Here is a 10,423-nt window from a genome sequence, read left to right as displayed (position 1 = left end):
GGAAGAATGTATGTGCGTGACCAACCGTATCAAAGACATTCTGATTGATCTTCCTCAACCGTGTATATGCATATAAAATCATCAAAATAAACTAAGGAATATCTCATCTAATAACAGTAAAGGATTAATGGATAATGATTTGACTTTGTCATGTTTTTCTAATGAATTAATATAATATGTATATATTTCATTTACTATCATATTCGTTTCTCTATAAAAATGTTGGAAAATGGATCTGAGAATTTGTCAAAAAATACCCAATACTAGATAATTATGATATGAAGCTTAAAAAAGTTTATATTGAGTATTATTTCATTATAAGCTTAAAAAAAAATTTATGTTTGAGTGCAAGAAATAGTTATGCACACAAATCTGTGCAAAATTGAGAAGAAGAAAACAAGATAATCGCTTTCTTTCTTTAATCATATAATTTGTTCAGAATCATAACCTGATGCTAAATATAAAATATAATATCGATGATCCATACATTCAAGGCATGCGATTGATCAAGTAAATTAGTCCGTACTCAATATTTTTCTTTTTCACAATGTTAATGAATTAAATTGTTAAATATTAAAAGAAAATGATCGGTAGAGATCAAAACCACTCCATTTGCTACTTAATCTTATTGTTATAAGACTCAAGTTACAGCTGCATGACTTCAAAATAAAATAAATTTACAGAACAGGACATAGGGCTCGTACTTCGGTATTTGGCTTTAGGAACAGAAGCTGCCGGCCCCCAGCTATACAAAAAAAAAAAAAAAATCTTAGATCGGCATTTTCGGCAGCAATTATATGCTATGCATTATTGCGATTTCTCTTGTTTAATATTTGCAACATGTGCAAGTCCATAGGAAGAGAGAGATCGACCCATCGATATATTATTATTAGGACAAAGTACATGTATATTAAAGCCAAAAGCCTCTTTATTTAGATAGGATTCGATTATGGCTGGCCGTTTATGCCCAAAGCCTCTTTCTTTGCACGTCTATATATTCAAAGCTTTTGCTTGGATGTTAAGGTATTTGCTAAAGTGAAATATTAGTGAATACAGGAATGGCCTTTTCTGTCAGAAATAACTTAGATGATATGGGTATATGTTAGAAATTCAATACGTATTAGTTTTACATGCAATTGAAATTGTATTGATACTTGATTCCATTCCTATATTATAGAATTTCTTATTGTACAAGAGAACCCGTTGTATATATTTACAATGTATCAATGAAGTACACAAGTTGCTGTGATATTCTTTTTCTGTCTGGTATGAGAGTGAGTTTTGTTTGGAATTGAATACTGTATCCTTTTTGGACCCTATTACTTGGTTTGTTCCAGGTGCATAGTATTCACGTGCTTATATTTCCTTTCTTGATGCGGAACTTCTCTTTACGTGTGTCCCAGTAAAAATATAGTCCTATGTGAGGATGTGTATTGAAAATTCTGTATTGGAGATTTGACAAAACAAATTACAATTTACATACAAATGATTTTATTTCTAATTACACCGTGATCTTTCAAGATAAAATCTCACACTTCTTAAAGCTTCATGTGATTAAGTTGGAAACAATTAACATCGGTGCTAGACCCTTTTTCTTAAATTTTATCAATATGTCTTAGCATCGATAATATAACTCTTTGGTATCACAATTATAAGATTGACCTAACTAAAAGTAAGAATAAAAATTATGAGAATATATAAGACGACAAAGCTTTGATCGCAGGCAGGTTTGACCTAGCTTTATATTTAGTTACTGGAATATAATATATATTGCTGTCACCTTGTCAACTCCCTCGGCCATACATGTACTAGACAACCTTTGCATTATTATTAGGTTGCAAGATTTTACAATTAATACAGACCAAATGTCCAGAAAATAAAGAGAAGTGCAATGGATTTCTACCAAATGGAATATTAGAGCCATGTTTGACCAAGAGGGCTCACCAAATTAGTATCAATTTTAATGATAAGAATCTAATTAATATTATCGTTCTGATCTTAGTAATAACCTAACAAGAGCATCTTCTGCAATGCACATTGAAATTTGCTTGCCAAAAATTAAAGTATATACACAAAAATTTCTAAATCATGCACAAATAATAACATCATCCAACTGGAAATTAAGTTCAAAATTAAGAAGTTAATAATTAAAATTCGAAACATATAGTTCACTCTTCAAGACTATATTTCGATTTTTAACCCAAACAAGTAATCGTAAGTTCATATTTTGTCTCTAATTATAAATGTATGCATTAAACTGATTTTTTTTAATGTTTACATAGCATACGAACTAGAAATTAAAAAAACGAAACAAAGTTCATCAACCCAACGGAAGAATTAGATAAGTTTAATTATAACTATCATATGCACAAGAAAAAACGAAATGAAATTGATCAACCAACGAAAGAATAAACATTTAACAAATATAATTATAAAAATAAAAAGAAGAAGACCTAGTTAGCATTCCCATTGTGAATTGCTCTTCAAAGCAGTCCTTTTCACTTACCGGACAACTTGTCGGTCCTACAGGTATATAATATACGTATGGGTAGCTCAAACCCTAGTATTTAAGGAGCTCTAGGTAATGAGTTGAGACAGACCCACAAAGCTAAAAGCACAAATTAAGAGATTCAAAAAAGACCACGTACGTAAGCAAAATCTAAGAAAGAATGAAGACAATTAGTCTCATTGATCCTTCACTTCTGCTGTTAATATTTAATTTCTCTGTTCTGACGGCCCACGCTGCCGGTGGCAAATGGCAAGTGTTGAAAAACGTTGGCATTTCCGCCATGCACATGCAGCTCTTCAAAAACGACCGCATCGTCATGTTCGACCGCACCGACTTCGGCAAATCCAACTTGTCGTTAGCCAATGGTAACTGTGTCAACAACGACTGCACCGCCCACTCCGCCGAGTTCGTCGTCAAACCAATGCCCTCCGCCCGCTCACGGTCATGTCCGACGTCTGGTGCTCCTCCGGTTCAATGGACGCCTACGGAAACTTAATCCAAACCGGCGGCTTCAACAGCGGAGAGCGCCGCGTTAGAGTTTTCACGCCCTGCACGGGTTGTGATTGGAAGGAAACTGTGGACGGCTTAGCCGTTCGCCGTTGGTACGCCACTAATCATATGCTGCCCGATGGACGCGAGATTATCATTGGCGGCAGGGGGCAGTTCAACTATGAATTTTCTCCGAAGACCGAGTCTACAAGCAATGTCTACAGCTTGCCATTCCTTTCGCAGACCAATGACCCTGGCCAAGAAAACAATCTATACCCTTTTGTTTTTCTCAACCCCGATGGCAACTTATTTATTTTCGCTAACAATCGAGCTATTTTGTTGGATTACGTGAAGAACGCCGTCGTCAAAACCTACCCGCAAATACCCAGCGGCGACCCGAGGTGTTACCCTAGCACGGGTTCAGCCGTGTTGCTCCCGTTAAAAAACTTGACGGCTCCAGCTGTTGAGGCTGAGGTTTTGGTTTGCGGTGGAGCTCCAAAAGGGTCTTTTTCCCAGGCAAATAAGGGTGTTTTTGTGGAAGCTCTAAACACATGCGCTCGGATCAAAATAACGGACCCTAATCCACAGTGGATTGTTGAAACCATGCCTCAAGCCAGAGTCATGGGTGACATGATATTGCTCCCTGACAGCACTGTTTTAATCATTAACGGTGCAGTCGTCTGGAGCTGCAGGTTGGGAAATCGGGCGTAATCCCGTTCTCAACCCAGTTGTGTACCGACCTGATAATGCAATCGGGTCACGGTTCGAACAACAAAACCCCACGACTATACCACGAATGTACCATTCCTCAGCATTATTGGTACGTGACGGTAGAGTAGTCGTTGGAGGTAGTAACCCCCACGACAAATACCAGTTTGGCAGCAACGTGCTTTTCCCAACAGAATTGAGGTTAGAGGCATTCAGTCCTGAGTATCTCGATGCTAAGTATGCGGATTTACGTCCTACAATCATTGCACCCCGAAACCAAGCCAAAATCCATTATGGAAGAACGTTAACCGTTCAATTCTCACTTACGGGCACGTTTGCAATGAATTCAGTGTCGGTGACAATGGTGGCGCCGCCGTTTAGCACGCATTCATTCTCGATGAATCAAAGGTTGTTGGTTCTTGGTGCAGAGAACGTACAACAGGTAGGACCAACAACGTATGAAGCTCAAGTGACAACGCCGCCTTCGGGAAATCTCGCGCCTTCCGGATTCTACATTTTGTACGTGGTTCATCAGCAAATTCCAAGTGAGGGCATCTTTGTTAAAATTTACTGAGAAATTTGAAGGTACATTCTACAGTGTGTATAATATAAGGTACATTTTTTTCCGTTGACCAAAAAAAAAAAAAGAAAAAGAAAAAGAAAAAAGCTAGCTAAAAATGCTTACTTGTTACATGTAATTTCGATCAAGTTGTACTTTCAATTTTCTCTAGTTTTTTTTTACCGAAATTGTGAAGTTTGTAACTTTGTATCTAAACTGATGAATAAAGTTGTCGTTCGTTATTTCCACAAAATTTTGGCGCCAGTGTTAGACCGATTTTGAGTCATCAATTATTTTGTAAATGGAATTACTTAAGAGTCCAATAACTTGGCTTCCAAGTTAATTGATTCTCAAAGTGATTTGTGGTCTGTCTTACAGCCAGTGCATAATCATATATTACTTGCAAAGATGTGGTATATGCAAATCTTCAATTAGCATGGGTCCGTATTAATGCTAATTTAAGTATTGTTCTTCGTGTTATTGTCGGTCTTTTTCCTGGACCTAATTTTGTTTGCAGTGTAATGCTGTTTCTTATTCCACTGGTTGTAAGCTAATGGTCTCTGCATCAGAAGACGCAATGGTGGCACTTTGGGATCTCTCCTCCTCGAACGTGAAACGATATCGCCTTTATGGTACTGCACTATTGTGGTCCTAGGATGAAATAAGTTTGTGGACGTTGGGCTGGATTCTGAACCTATCGGGCTTGGTTGCTTCCTTGGAAAAGGGCTTCAGTTGGTATTAGCAGTAGCAGAGATATAATACTGAGGATCAAGGGATAATGAGAAGCTTTTGATGGGATAAGAGAGTATCAAGTGAGTGAGAGGTCTATATAATCCAATAGAAGAACATCGATGATCAGTATTATTATCATTTGATGATCATTATATAGTTGTAGTCAATTAAATCATGGAAACTCGAAATTGTGGTATGCTTAGATTTATGGCTGCATGTTTGTAACTAAGCACAACAGATCCAAACTCACAGTGAATGATGTGGACATGTACATGGGGTTTGGTCCTTACATCGAATGGCATCGGCAAGATATGCCACGCGGTGTCTCCGAGCAGAGGTGCCAAATTCTTGGTCGTGGTGGGCAGGTTGTTGTTGCTTGAAAGCTATTAACTGGATCTTTGTGGATGATAAAAGAGTCCACATTCTTGATTATTTAGTGTGACCAACATCACTCGCGAACTAAATTTTGAATCTTCTTGTCTTGAATGGCTACTTACATCCTTGGATTCTGAATTCTCATAAACTGAACCTCTCTATCATGACTTTAGGTTTCCATTATTTCGCCTGGCCTTGCTAGTTTGCTACGATATTTCAGAGAGAAATTTTTTATGCTGATTGGTGAGTACTAATAATGCTTGTGACACTAATTGTTCTCTGGAATTAGATGGCTTAATGATTTTGGCTTGTAAAATTTGAACCATGTGGTGTCCTATTTTTCGGGTACAAAACCATGTGGTATTTGTAACTCAGATAACGAAACAAGCAATGCTTTGAGGTCCTTTTGACGCACCGAGAAGCGGTACATCATCCTAGAACATAAGTCGAAGTCCATCAGTAATCTAGAATCCACAACAACAACAACAACAAAAAAACAGAAAAAAAAAAGAAACTGAAGTTTATTGGTAATAATATGAACGAATTGTTGGAATACAACCCTAAAATCTGAAATAAAATAAAATACAAAATATTTCAATCCCAAAGATTTCATAAAATACCAAAACGTGAAATAAAGATTTCTGCCAAAAGCCAGTCCACCTGTTTGGCAAGAGTAAGGGCACGTGCGATTACTATTCATAAATATATTTACTTATTTTTTATGCCTTGTAAGTGTGTTTAAGTGTGTAAAAAATAAACTTCTTGGTTAAATCCGGTAATTTAATTTTAAATACAAAGCAAAGCATAGAATTACAGACAAGCATAATCAATTAAAAATAAAATGCGAATGAAGAAGATGGCTGAACTTTGTAAATTTGCTTAAGTGTGTTTAATTTTAAGTTTGTTGTTAAAATAAAATTTGGTATTTTTTTACCTTTGATTTAATTCTGGCCATTGATTTTTAAATTTTTTTGAAATCAGATGAACCAGATGGCACAATCTTTAATTTCCAAATTTTTTTACCATTGAATTGTTGGGTTAGGATTTTTTTTTTTTTTTTTTTTTTTTGTTGAAAACATTGGGTTAGGAATAGTTAAACCCAATGTTCCCAGACAATTGGAGCACTAGTGGAGCTGCTATAACTCTCGAGATATGGCAACAACAAATAATCTTCTAACCCCAGAATTTCTAATTCTCTAATAACTTTATTCATTGAACGTCAGTTTTTTTATCTTACTATTGTTACATCTCAAATAACTCAATTTCTGGACTGCATCACCCTAAAAAGTCCTTTCCACAAGGCGACCGAAAGCTTTAAACCTGAACCGTTGTCGGCTTCGATTTCTTCCACTCAAGGGATGACCTAGTTTTAGTGTTGCATCCCAGCAGGATCCCCCATTTATTAAAAAACTAATAAAAAAAGTTTGAAGACTTTGAATTTTAACGATAAGGACAAAATAAAAGGTAAAGTGAATAGTATCAGAATTAATTTTTGGGATAATTTGATATAGATCCAATTTTGTGAGCCATTACTATAATTAGTCCATTGCATTGAAATAGGTCCAATAATTGATATTCCACGTAAGCTTATTTATAATTTGTACCATATTTATCCCTTAGACTTATAAATTGTAGTAAATATTCAAAATTTCTTAATTATATCATTATTTGTGACTTAACTAATCCCTTAATTGTAGGATTAGTTATAGCAATAAAATCTCAACCCCCAGTCCGTTTCATCCCTCCTTTTTTTTCCTTCTTCTAAACAATTTCCTTTGTTAGATCATGGAATCAATCATCCTCTTTCTTCTATCATATTTCATGGGTGATATTTTGTGTTCCTCCCTCCAAATTCTTTCATGACAATTTCAGTTTTTACATAGCTTTCACAATTTTTTTACATATTCGTTCGGCAATACAGTATCAATTGCAAGCAATAATACAGTATCATGCATTTATATTTGCTCTATTATATTTTTGTGCGTATCATAAAGGTAAACTGAAACTTAGTATTTGTTCCTTTTTTTTGTTTGGTATTTGTTCCTTTAATAGAGGTATATTATATCATATTTCTATTCTAATGTTCTGCCATGGAGGTTCAGCATTTTTCTTCCTATATAATAGGTAGTTTATTTTTATTTTGTTGGTAGATTATATCTGTTTTGTAGGTATAAAGCATTTTTCTTCCTATACAATAGGTAGTTTATTTTTGTTTTGTAGGTAGATTACATCTGTTTTGTTGGTATAAAGCATTTTTCTTCCTATACAATAGGTAGTTTATTTTTGTTTTGTAGGTAGATTACATCTGTTTTGTTGGTATAAAGTATTTTTCTTCCTATACAATAGGTAGTTACTAAATTATATTGGTTTTGTAGGTAAACATCATTAGGTGGTTACTAGATAATATTTTAGTTAGTATTTAAATATTCAAAATTAAAAACTGAATAAATGATACAAAAATTAAAGAATTTAAATATTTTTATCTAAAAGGGGAAAATTAGTATAAAAATATGTAATTGGATAACTGGACTTAGTTAAAAAAAACTAACTTTGTTTTTGGACCTAGATCGAAAAGCCCCTTAATTTTTTAATGTCAAATTATGATTTTTCGTTAAAATGAACGATACAGAAATTGTTTTGTTAAAGTTCCTTTTATTAAAACCAGTCTAGCTGGGTTTGTTACTTTGTAAAATCCTATATGAACAGATTACTTTGCCCAAAAAAACTTGTCCCACTTTGTTTTGGCAAAAAGTTACATAATTGAAATGCTGATTGTATTGTACTGATGGAGGAGTCATTCATCCCCACGTGCTCTCTGATATATTCTCTAGCTTTCAGATTTATGATTGGAAATCCGATTTTGTACACTTCATTATTCAATAGATTGAAAAGAATAATAATCTAAACCCATCCAAGTTCTTTTCAAATCACTTTCCTTCTGTATATGATAATATTATATATTCCAAAAAGAAGTCTATTGCTTGTTATTTTGGACAAGGATTTAGGGTTGATTACGTTGGAGGAGATCTGATATCGACATGTTCAAGTAGAATTACAAGGTAATTATGGAAGAATCCGTCATGAAATGGCATGTTTACTTTTGAATAAAATAGTGAAACTTCTTTATATGCAAGTGGTGGATTGTTCTTATGAATATGTATTTCTCATTAATTCGGTGAATTTTGTAATTGAGCCTTTTCCCTCTTAGAGTACAGCAAAAAGTTTCAAGCGTTGATTAAAATTTTTTTTTGCACAATCACAAGAAGTTGTTTCTGCGTCATTTTCAAGTATTTGAGTTAACAGAAAAAGGGCCTTGCAGAAACAACCATCGGAGGAACTCCATATGAACAAGTCATATTTGATGCAAAATTCAAACACGCCAGGGAATACTTTATATAGTAGAGGATATGACGTTTGGAATCTGCTTTTCTTTAGCTTGTAATTAATTAATGTTCATTACTTAATCAAGTTGAACCGTTGCTTTAGACCTTTGTGTGGAAAGAGAGTGCCTACCTAACTATTTTCTAGTTAATCTCTAAAACCTTATCATCATTTAGTACTACAGTCTGATGGTATTCCTCTTTACTTGTAAATGAGATTTTATGTTCGATTATTGCCAAAAGAAAATTTAAACAACATTATTACGGACTCATCCTCTTTCCTTAATATACATAATATCATTTGTTATAAAAAATTAAATTAAAAAAAAAAGAAAAAAAAAAAAAAAAGAAGAAGCCTACCAATACTTCCCCTTAAGCACAAATAATCTTCAAACCGAAGAGTGAACCAAACAAAGAGGAAAATACAATAATTTTGTTGACTTTATTTTTATAACAGAAATTAATCATTTTATAATTATAAACTTCAACATCATGTAGAATATAATTAATATATCTATTTTAGCAAAAAAAAAAAAATTATATATATAATATATCTACTTGTGAAAACGATGAAGCTAGCTGAGCTGTGTACGGTTTGATGTCTATGGCATAGTTAACAAAGTGGAAATTCGATCCTAAAAAAAAATTAAAAAATCAAAGTGGGAAAATATATATTAATTATCATGTTGGAAACGTCTTATTTATTAATTAGTACAATATTTATTATTTTGTTGAGGGGCTTGACCAAACAGAAGCGTTTGGGCAGAGCCCAGCGTAATCTTTCTTAACTAAGTTAAATGAGGGATGAGAAGGCTTACCATAGTGAGAAACCGTATTGAATTTAAGTAGTGTTGTTCACGCTTTTTTTTTGGCCCTCACACAGCTTTGGTAATCAGTACCTCAATATTGAGATAGGATCCTTTTTGCGAGGATTTTAAGGATCTTTTAATCATGTCTGTTTATTGTACATCATGCGATCAGTTTTTATCAAATACTGTTTATGTTTAATTTTAAATAATATAATTTAAAATAATTTTTAATTTTACGATGTATAATAAAAGAACAAGATTAAAGAATCTCTGAAATCCTCATAAAAAAGATCCGACAAAAATCCTATCTCAAAATTGAAACTAGATAAACTTAGAAATTTTAAAAGCGTTTACTTTTCTGAGTCGTCATCAAATAATATTTCTTGCAGTATATTTTTGTCAATGGTTTTTGTGTTCCGGTGGTAAGAAAGATGGTTTACGCCCTCTGGTGCTTATAAGTTCATGAGTCCAAGGTTTGACTCGTACAGTTTGGTAGTTAACTAGAAGCACTCATGACGGCTAATCATTATTCTGGTTCTTGGATTAAGAGCTTCAATTTCTATATTGTGCATTGTCTTACATCAGACTTAACGACTTTCACACACAGAATGTTCATATCAACAACAAACAAAAAAAGTCCGTTTGAACAATATATATATATATATATATATATATATAGGAAATCTTTAAGAGAAGGGATTTCTAATTTTTTATAAAAATGAGGATTAGTTGTGGGGTCTACATTATATCGAACTTTAACAATTCGAACCGTTTATTTTTAAGTTACATCTTATAGATCATTCTTACAAAATATTAATCAAATTGAAGTTATTTAAAACATCTAATTAGGTTCAAAGAAATT

General features: G+C 33.6%; 1 pseudogene; it reads left to right on the top strand.

The window, feature by feature from the left end:
- The first annotated feature begins 2,625 nt into the window (after positions 1-2,625).
- On the top strand, positions 2,626-4,342 carry LOC103929262 (annotated as a pseudogene).
- The last annotated feature ends 6,081 nt before the right edge of the window (positions 4,343-10,423 follow it).

Source organism: the organism of the source record quoted next, unplaced genomic scaffold (genome assembly GCF_019419815.1).
Source record: "Pyrus x bretschneideri cultivar Hongxiangsu unplaced genomic scaffold, Pyrus_bretschneideri_v1 Contig1, whole genome shotgun sequence".
NCBI classification, from domain to species: domain Eukaryota; kingdom Viridiplantae; phylum Streptophyta; class Magnoliopsida; order Rosales; family Rosaceae; genus Pyrus; species Pyrus x bretschneideri.
Note: the sequence above shows the minus strand (reverse complement) of the source record. Positions and strands in the feature narration are given on the sequence as shown.